Source organism: Magnolia sinica, chromosome 9 (genome assembly GCF_029962835.1).
Source record: "Magnolia sinica isolate HGM2019 chromosome 9, MsV1, whole genome shotgun sequence".
Classification (NCBI taxonomy): domain Eukaryota; kingdom Viridiplantae; phylum Streptophyta; class Magnoliopsida; order Magnoliales; family Magnoliaceae; genus Magnolia; species Magnolia sinica.
This window is the reverse complement of record NC_080581.1, coordinates 76,095,141-76,105,406: the sequence shown is the minus strand read 5'-3', so window position 1 is coordinate 76,105,406 and position 10,266 is coordinate 76,095,141. Positions and strand designations below refer to the sequence as shown.

Here is a 10,266-nt window from a genome sequence, read left to right as displayed (position 1 = left end):
CTAGCTCTTGTATGGGATTTTGAACCGGTTCCTCTTGAGGTTTCACTTGATTTGGATTTTGATTGAAGAAACCTGGAGGAGTCGCCGTTTGTCCATTTCTCCAACTGAAGTTTGGATGATTTTTCCAGCCAGGATTGTATGTGTTGGAGTTGGGTCCAGTAAAAGGTCTTTGATAGTTATTTACGGCATTGGCTTGTTCATTCAACACTCCTCGAAAGGCAGGTATTGTAGGACAGTTTTCAGTTGTGTGAATGTTGCAATCACAGATGCCGCAAACAACTTCATTGACCCTATCCTTCTTTCCTTCCATGGCCTCAACTTTCCTTATGAGCGTAGTCACTTTACACTTGAGATCATCCTCTTCTTTCAAAAGATATAATCCACCTTTCTCCTTTGATTGAGTTGGCCTAGACGTGGTGTTCGACTTTGGGTAATAGTCCCAAGATTGTGTTTTTTCAGCCAAACTATCGAGGTAGTCCCATACCTCGTCGATGTCTTTATTAATGAACTCTCCATTACACATTGTCTCGACCATTTGGCGCATGGAAGATGTCAGTCCATCATAGAAAAAATTTGTAATGCGCCACGTTTCAAATCCGTGTTGTGGGCACGAACTGACCAAATCTTTGAACCTTTCCCAACATTGAAAGAATGTTTCATCTTCCTTTTGGGCAAAGTTCATGATCGCTTTTCTGAGGGTAATCGTTTTATGATGTGGGAAGAATTTTTTTATGAATTCCCTCTGCATATCGTTCCATGTGCCAATGGATCTAGGACGCAGTGAATGTAACCACGTCTTAGCTTTCTCTTTTAAGGAAAAAGGAAAGAGTTTCAGCCTAATTGTATCCTCAGATACATTAGGAAAACATAATGTAGCTATAATTTCATCGAACTCTTTCAAATGCAAATATGGACTCTCTGATTCAAGTCCATGGAATTTGGGAAGGAGTTGGATAACTCCTGGCTTGATGTCCATTTGTCCTGTATTTTCAGGAAAAATCATGCATGAGGGCGTACTCACTCCCGCCGGTTGTAAAAAATCTCGTAAAGTACGAGGCGGGGGTGCCTGTTGCACCTCATTCTCATCTTGGGTATCCTCCACCCTGGGTGGAAGTAGAGGAGGTTGGTCTTCAGCCATAACCTCAATTAACTCAGGGGATTTCGAGCGGTGTCTAATCCTGCGATGGATAGTCAACCCCTCAACTAATCCTCCTTCAGTCAAGAGACGTCGTGTGTTGTCACGGGCCCACTTGGGCATGAAACACTCGCAGCCCTCAGTTAAAAACTTAACCCTAGGAAAGAAAATCTAGAACGAAAGAGAGAGAGAATTGGAAAGGGATTACCAAATTGAAGCTCCTAAGTTAAGGACCTGCAAAATAAAACAAAAATAAGTTAGATTCTATAAAGGAGAGAAACGATACTTTAAAAGAAAAATAACAGTAAAGTAATTTCTAAAAGAAAGTATTCTTTAAAGAAAAACGGAAATTTCTAAAGTAAACTAGGAAAGCCTAAACTAAAAAGTAAATTACTACAAGAAAATTGAAAAATAGAGAGTAGGGAAGGAGTGTACCAAAATAGAGATTTCTATCTTAAAGGCCTACAAAATAGGAAGGTTAGTTTCTAAACAAAAATCCTAAAAATAAATTAAGAAACAGAATTAGATTCAAAAAGTGTTAGAATTAGAAAGTTAATAGAACCAAAATAGAAAGTCAATTTCTAAATAACCTAAATTCTAAAAATAACCTATTTCCTACAGAACAGAGGATACTAGAATTAGAAAGTTTCTAAGATCTAAACCCTAATTCTATAAAAAGAAAAAGTAGAGAATTTAGGAAAGAATTACCAATTTAGAGATTTTATGTCAGGATCCTACAAAACAGGAAACAAGTTAGTTCTAAAAATCAAATAGAAAAAATCTAAAACTAAAGTTAATAAAATCCTAATCTTATCCTAATTCTAAAACTAATTAATTTCAGAAAATCGTAACTATCAGTCCCCGGCAACGGCGCCAAAAACTTGTTCACACCCCAAGTGCAGGGTTGTGATGTAGTAATAAACTCGGTAAGACCGAGGTCGAATCCACAGGCTGATACCTGTACGTTATCTGAAACCAAGTAGAACTAGAACTAGACTAAGATGTGATCTAAACCAAATAGAATTTAGGAAATAATTGTGGAATAATTATTTAAAACTTTAAGGAATTCAGAGGACGAAAACTAGGGATTCAGAGGATCCACTTGTAGAGATCAGGGAGATCGTATGCCACTATCACAAATTATGAAAATTTACTGAACTGCCATTGATATAGGTTTCAAGAGATGAAAGGTGTATGAATTAGAGTGGATTCCATCACCAAACCATGCCCAGGAGACAAAGCAAACAACAGAATTAATCTAATTATCAATCAATCAACATGCCATGAAGGTCAGGAAGGTACTGTCATCCTACCATGCCCATGGGACAATGATGAACAACAGAGGTTCCTGACTTCATAAACATAAAAAGGAAAGGAATATTCAAAGCCATTGCACGCCCATTGTAATTTCAGTCACAATATGCCATTAAAAACTAAGAAAAATATTCCTTTAATAATCAACTATATCAACTTCAGTTTAGAAATTTAAATTAAAGGCATAAAGTAGGTTCTCCCATCTCGCTACAAGCTTCACCTCTTAGCCCTAGCTAAGAGGATTAGCCACGCATGGATGGGCTAGATCTCATCAGAAATTTGAGAAGAAAAGCATAATAAAAAGAAAAAACAAAGAAAAAACCTTCTTTCTTCTCTCCCTGTCTTTCTCTCTCTCCTGTCAGATCTCCAGCCGTCTGCCCAAGCTCCTTCAATCCCTGATCGTGCACAGCAGCAGCAACTGCTCCACGTTCGGCAGCCAATCCGTTTTCCTTCCCACGTTCTCCACAGCAGCCCCAAAACTCCCTATTTTCTGTTCTTTTCTTTTTCTCTCCTCCCTAAAACAACCGGCCTGCTCCTCTTTATAGCCAAACAAAAAAACATCAGTCGGTGAGAGCTTTCTCCCCTTTACGCAAGCAGGTGCGGATGTTTACGCATCAATCACCACAAGACCGGACGCTGGTTCTTCATAGGGCCCATAGTTGCTGTCGATGGACAAATCTACTCCGTCCATTGGATGCGGCTCGAAAATCCAGTCACCTATGTTGATTTTGGCAACGATTTGGAGTGGCCCGCAGATTCTTTCTTAGTGACATCTACCGGGCATTTGAACGGTTGAAAAACCAAACGTCATTGTCTTTTTCAAATCTGTCACCTAGGCGTGAATGAGATGGAATGAGGGACTCTCTTGGGCGGTTTGGATCAAGCATTTGACGTACGGTTGTGGCCCACAGAATTCATCCGCAGGCTCTGTTGCGAAACAGAGCCTGCGTCATTAGCGCTGCGATGGCTGGTGGGTCCCATATTGACTTCAGAAGGAAAATCCAATCCGTTCATCACGTTACTCTCGAAAAACTAGCTGAAATAAGGTAATTTTGTATGTCTTTTGGTTCCGCCCATTGAGTCTTTTCTTTCACCGCCCATCCTGCTTTTGATCGCTATGATCTTTCAATTTCTTGCATGATGCCAAAAGGTCCTCTAGGTGAGGTTAATAACCCACTTATCTACACAATGGATGGTCCAGATTGATTATTTGGATGATGAATGGGCCCCACTGAGAAGAACCGGCGGTCCCACGTTCGCCTGCTGTGATGAGGATTCTGTTTTGAGAAGGAGAGTCGGTCAGCGCTTGCTGACCGACTTTTGGTCTTTTGGTGAACGCCCGGTGCACTTATATAATGTGTACATGCACTACCTGTGTGGGTCCCACAGAGATGTTTGTGAGAAATCCAATCCGTCCATCTGGTTCTTCACATGATTTAGGGCGTTGAGACTGAAGATGAGGAGATTCCAGAGATCAGGCGGGCCCCAGATCAGTAATTAGTGGGCTGATCTGCCCGTTGGACCACTTTCATAGTTATCCAGGGGCTGAAATTTTACATGTACGGTTTATTTATGGTCCTCAAGCCACGTGTGAAGTTTCGAATTGATCAGATGGTGGGAACCCTATGATCTTGCATTTTGGGCACTTTTCAGGCCACTTGAACTTCGATTCCTCGATTTCCGCGGACCCCTGGTGTATAATTTCGTCGCTCTTGGTCTTCTGGAGTCCGTCCCCTGCTTTAGTGTCATCAGATCGGTAAATCCATGCTTTTTAGTGTCCTTTCCCAGTCCAAGCTCATGAAGACGCCCTGCATCACAAATTCAATTAAATTAGGCTATTAAACGGTGTCATGCTTGTAATTTCATGCAATAAATGGGTCTGATATGCAATATTTGACCCTTAACAAAGCATACCACAAATTAAATTATTATTATCATTATTTTATTTTTATTTTTATTTTTACATTTACAAATGAATTATTCCAAAGAAATTTAAAATTATGTGGACCTCCACTATTAAGAAAATGCATTGCACCACCATTAGTAATGCCAACCAACCTTTGAAGATGCAAATTTAGAGTTGGACTAAAAATTCATGTGAATAGGATTTGGAGTCGGATATGGAGTAGGAATAGGAGTTCTTTTCTGGACTCTAACATTATGGGCAAAGGTAAGGAAGGAATACAATAAATTTTTAAATGAGACGCTTTCATTGATTTTTTTTTTTTTCCTCTACAATATTTGCTCTAGAGTAATGACCATAAGTGGATTTAAGTTATGGTTGTTCATGTCTCCTAGCTTGACTTAGAAATGTTTAGGTATATATGTTGTTGGATTGAGGTGGTTGGGTTTGTTTGGTTTAGCCTTACCTTTGTTTGGATTTTTTTTTTTTAATTTTATTTATTTATTTATTTTATCTAGGATTAATGTAAATGGTTGTTTTCCATATCAATAAAATTATAGGTGATATACTCCCAACTTCCTGTAAAAAGGAATAAATGTAAAAAAAAAGTGTCCTAACTTATGCAGAGAAATAAGGTATTTTGCTTATTTTTCATTCTGAATGCTTGTGTCCAAATGCTTACTTTACACGCATGTTAACTAGCATAAGGGAAAAGGAAGAGTGTTGATTGGTGTATCAAATACATAACCAATAGTTGTTGGTGGGTTACATATCATACTTTCGCCATCCCATTTACAATCTTACATCCATCAACTTTTAAGAGCTTTGCTAAGCCCATATGCATGTGCAGCAAAGCTCATGTACATGCCATAATGCCAGCATGGAATGATGAAGCCCAAATCCAATCCATCCATCAGAAAGGCATCAGCATATTCATACCAACCCAATGGATGGATTGGATCTCGCACTTATATCCCATGTTGCAACATTCGTTGCCATACATGAGCTTATTGCACAGACACGTGGGCTTAGCAAATGAGACCATTTGCAAATCATAGGCACTTTTCAAAGGGAACGTGTGAAAATCATTCCTGCTAATTTTCTCCTTGTTTGGAACTCTGAATTTCACACCAACAGTGGGTTGCTCCCTTACATTTAATAATTTATATAGGTGACAATGTATATGACACCCATCCCTAGGAAGGCAGGTCCCAACCTTATCATCAGGTGGGTCACACTTGCATTATTGAGTAATTTCTTTTTTTATAATATATAGTTTTCTACAGTGTTGCCAACCCTGATGAATGGATATGCATGATTTTCAAGCATGCCTTTAAGGTGGGCCTACAGCACAACTCGAACACGAGCTCTATGCCCATTATTTTGTGTGCTTGACATCCAGTACCTAAATTAGGTATGCCTGAAATTTTAGGGCATGATACCAAAATTCATCTCCATCCCTAAACACAATAAATAATGCAAGAGGGGACGCCAACCATAAGTTGTATGCGGCCTAAATGGTGTGTATATTCTATCTAATCCATTCATCAAATTAGTCTAAAGTGGAGAGTATCCTTTCACACTAGCATACTTTTGAAGGCCCCAGCATGTTATGCGGATGTCATGTACCTTTCCATAGTCCCTATCTGTTACTTAAGGTATTCTGGCTAGCAACAACAGTAGAAGCATTAGCATCACAACCTCCAGTAACAACCACGACCGGCTGCCCCGAAAAATGCAGAGATGTTAACATTCCCTATCCATTTGTCCTCGGCAATAGCTACAACATTGGCATAGGAGGCTTCAATATCTCCTGCGACGACACTGTTCAGCCACCAAAACCATTTTTAGATCATTTTAGAGCATGAGCTAAACAACAGAGCTCCTCCGATGCCCTAACCCCCGTTGGGGGCAACCATCATCGATCCAGATATAGCAGGGCCAATCGATACCTGGAAGGAAGTGCGAAGGAAGAAACCCAGGTTAGATTCGGACGGATTGTTTGTAGGAAACCTTCCATTCTCGACTACCAGAGACGACCTCAGAGCTCGTTTTGGGCAATTTGGGGCCTTGGCGGATGTCTTCGTCCCTGTTTTCCCAGCAATTAGGAGAAGCAAAGGACACGCGTTTGTTTCTTCTAGGAATCGGGAGGATGCCAAGCAGGCATTGGAACTCCTGAATGGTCGTTTTCTGGGTCGCAGAAGAATGCAGGTTTCGACTGCTAACCAACGCCCTGATAACGGACCTCTGGAACAGAAGGGAAGAAATAGAAATCCGAATCTGAAGGCCAACGCCCCAACAACTCAGATCCCTGCCCCTATCCCGCAATCCTCCACAAGGGTCAATGAAATCCCCATGAGAGGCAGCAACAATAACAACAGACCTGAGAGCCGATCCTATGCTGAGGCTATGTCCCCCCCTTCCCCTCCGCCTTCAACTACCCGCAATATCATTGTTCCCAAATGGATCTCAGACAAAGGCAGACTGGACAAGGCATATGCTCTAGTTGGCGAAACATCAGGCCCGGCTCCTACCGCATACTCTCTGCGAGAAGGTATTGGTGCCTACAACTTCAGATCTACCCAGGTAGAGGTATTTCAAATATCCAAATATGCTTTCTCTCTGCAATTTTTTACCAGGGAAGCTGCCTTGGCGTTCTCGCGGGATAAAATCCTCCGGTCCAAGCTTGGCCTATCCAATGTCAGATCGTGGGGACCAGCAATAAGCGTCCCAGACAGAAGAGTTTGGATCCACATTGAGGTTATCCTGATGCACGCCTGGTGTGAACAGACTATAGGTCAGATTGCTGACCAAGCGGGAGAAGTTCTGGAGCTGGAGCCCAATTCACTTAAAGGCAAGAACAGATGGTATGCCAGAGCTAAATTCTCTCCCCCAATCGACCTGGTCCCCTGTAAAATGCTAAACCTCAGGCAGATCGTTTCAGATATTAGTGCAGCTCGAGGTCCCCGTGCCGATCGTACCTGAACGATGCAGGGAGGAGAAGAGAGATGAGCCACAGTAAGAAGGTACAAAGCAGTGGGTTATCAGATCCTTTGGGAACCGTCAAGCATCTGCTAATAGAGAAAAGGAAAGGAGCCTAGATTTGAGGGAATTAGGAGTCGAGGGCGCCGGTGGAGGTACTACAGGAAATTGCTCTTTTACCAACGACATAATTCGTCATTATTTTATTTTTTTTCGTAGGTAATGATTATTACCAACGAAATATATCGTCGCTAAGATCGTCACAATAAGACCATGGCTGAAGGCTTTTCCCGACGAAATATGAATTCATCGGTAATGATAAAACAAAGACCGACAACTAAAATCGTCGGCCAAACATATTACTTTTGGTAGGAAAAAACAATATATTTCGTCGGTAAATACAGCTTATACCGACGAATATCTTCGTCGGTAAAACTGTCGATAGACAACATTACTGACGAGTACGTTTGTCGGTAAAACAATAATACCGACGAGTATGTTCGTCGACATAAGCCCGGATAAACGACATTACCGACAAGTGCGTTCGTCAGTAAAACAATAATATCGACAAATATGTTCGTCGACATAAGCCTGCTATTACCGACAAAATAATTCTTTCATCGGTATATCTCATATATAAATCGTTGGTATAATTTTTTGTATTAATTTGTATCTACGAAATATTTCGCCAGTATAAGTTTTCAACCTACTATTACCAACAAAATATTTCGTCGGTAATAGTCTGTTTCTTCCTGGTTTCATTTATTTTCAAAATTCAAGAAAAAATTCCTAATATACACTTGTTACAATACATTTTCAGCATATTCACATCCACATCCATCCAAACACAAACCACATCCAAATGCCTTGTCGGCACCAATACCGCAGTAGTACGGACCCTGATCCAAATTTGAATAATTTTGACAAAATGAATGGAGAGATATATACAAAGAAGAAACAAGCATATCTAACATTTGATATACCCATTTCCAATGAACCAAACAAAAATATATAAAAACAAAGGAATGAAATGGAAACCCGGTGGTAATATATTTTAACTCTGTCCATTTCCAGGATTTGTTGGTTACATTTCAAAAGAATGTTGAGATGGACCAAGTCCACATCCCCACAAATGTCAAGATTGAGAGAGTTATTCTTCACCATTTTTCATCTTTGGGATTAGAATCATACAATGTATTTGAACTCTTACACGGAAAATGGATGTGTAGCTATTTCAATTCAAAAAAGGACTAATGGGTGTATACAAATCTAAAAGGGTGTTTTTGTTTGTCTATAAATAGTGGCTCCAGTAATTTAACATGGCCAACATTTCTCTGTTTACACCCTCAAGAGTCGAGAAAAACAGAATCCATGAACGATAAGGACCTTGAATGAATTAATAAAGAAGAAAATAATCCGCAATACATTGACATGCAATGAAAATTACCAAATATATTTCATCTTCACATACTTGCCGAACAAAAATGAACTACAACTATAATTAATAATAGCATGCTATTCCATGCAACAATTTTATTGCCAATATGGGATAAGGGTCAAAGAGGTTCAAATCTCAGTGGTTGTGTCTTTAGACAAGTGTTTGCTAAAATCATAAACTGTCATGTTGAAAACCGCAGATATTACATGAAAGACAGTTCAAGGCATAAAATTAATAGGAATTATTGGAGGCTAGCATTGTATAAGCAAGTTGTACACTTAGGTGATCCAGACTATTGAAGTTTGAAAGAATGAACCCCCACTATGGATTGAACATTGTGTGAAATGTCCCAGACAGTGGATAAAATAAATAAATAACGGTGGACCCCACAGAGTTTACTCAGTATGCTAAGAGTAATGAATAACTCACCTAAATGGAGTGGAGAGGGGTTTCCTTAAAACATTCATAATCATATATTAGGCTTGCCTAAATGTGATTCACATATCCAACCCACTCATTATGTGTGTCCCACTTGGATGAGGGGTCAGACCAAGTTTCAGCCGCATCTAAAACTCATGTGGGCCCACCAAGTGCTTTTATATTTTTTAGGATGTCTTCACATAGTTTTAGATGATATGGCCCACCTGAGTTTCGTATACGGATGATTTTTGAGATATCTCGTAACCTAAAGGGGACACATCAAATGCACGGTGTTGATATTCGACACACATCATGATGGGGCCCACAAAACTTACTAACATCAATTATTAGGTTCTCACGAGGTCAATAAGTTGGGTCACAATTTTGACCAGAATATTTGGCCCATTTTACATGTCTAGTCCATTCACTCTATTTTACTGATCAATACCCTCAATTTGATTAGTTACTTGCCCCGATCAGGCTACATATGAGAAAGATATTGGGCATACAAGATTGATCAACAATTTGAGTGAAATTTGATTTAAACATCTGAAGTTATTTACTCTTCAATCGGGACTGATTAGATTGTCCAAAAACAGTTAAAGGTTGTTCATAATATCAAAAAGATATGGATGAAGAGAAAACACAAACATCAGCTTGATCCAAAACTTCTATGGCCTCCAAGAATTTTTCAATGGTAGAGGTTCAATCACACTATTTCCTATGGTGTGGTCCACTTGAGCTTTGGATATGCTTCCTTTTTGTTCTTTAGACCTCAAATTATCTGTTAACATGGATGAACGGAGTGGATAAAATAAATAAATAACGGTGGACCCCATAGAGTTTACTTAGTATGCTAAGGGTAATGAGTAACCCACCTAAATGGAGTGGAGAGGGGTCTCCTTAAAACATTCACATAATCATATATTGGGCCTGCCTAAATGTGATTCACATATCCAACCCACTCATTATGTGTGTCCCACTTGGATACGGGGTTAGACCAAGTTTCAGCTGCATCTAAAACTCATGTGGGCCACACCAAGTGCTTTTATATTTTTTAAGATGTCTTCACAT

General features: G+C 39.8%; 1 non-coding gene across 1 annotated transcript; it reads left to right on the top strand.

The window, feature by feature from the left end:
- The first annotated feature begins 593 nt into the window (after window positions 1–593).
- LOC131257279 (small nucleolar RNA R71) lies at window positions 594–700 on the top strand. Its single transcript, XR_009177286.1, has one exon. It is a non-coding gene; the product is annotated as a small nucleolar RNA R71 (small nucleolar RNA).
- Window positions 701–10,266: the final 9,566 nt, after the last annotated feature.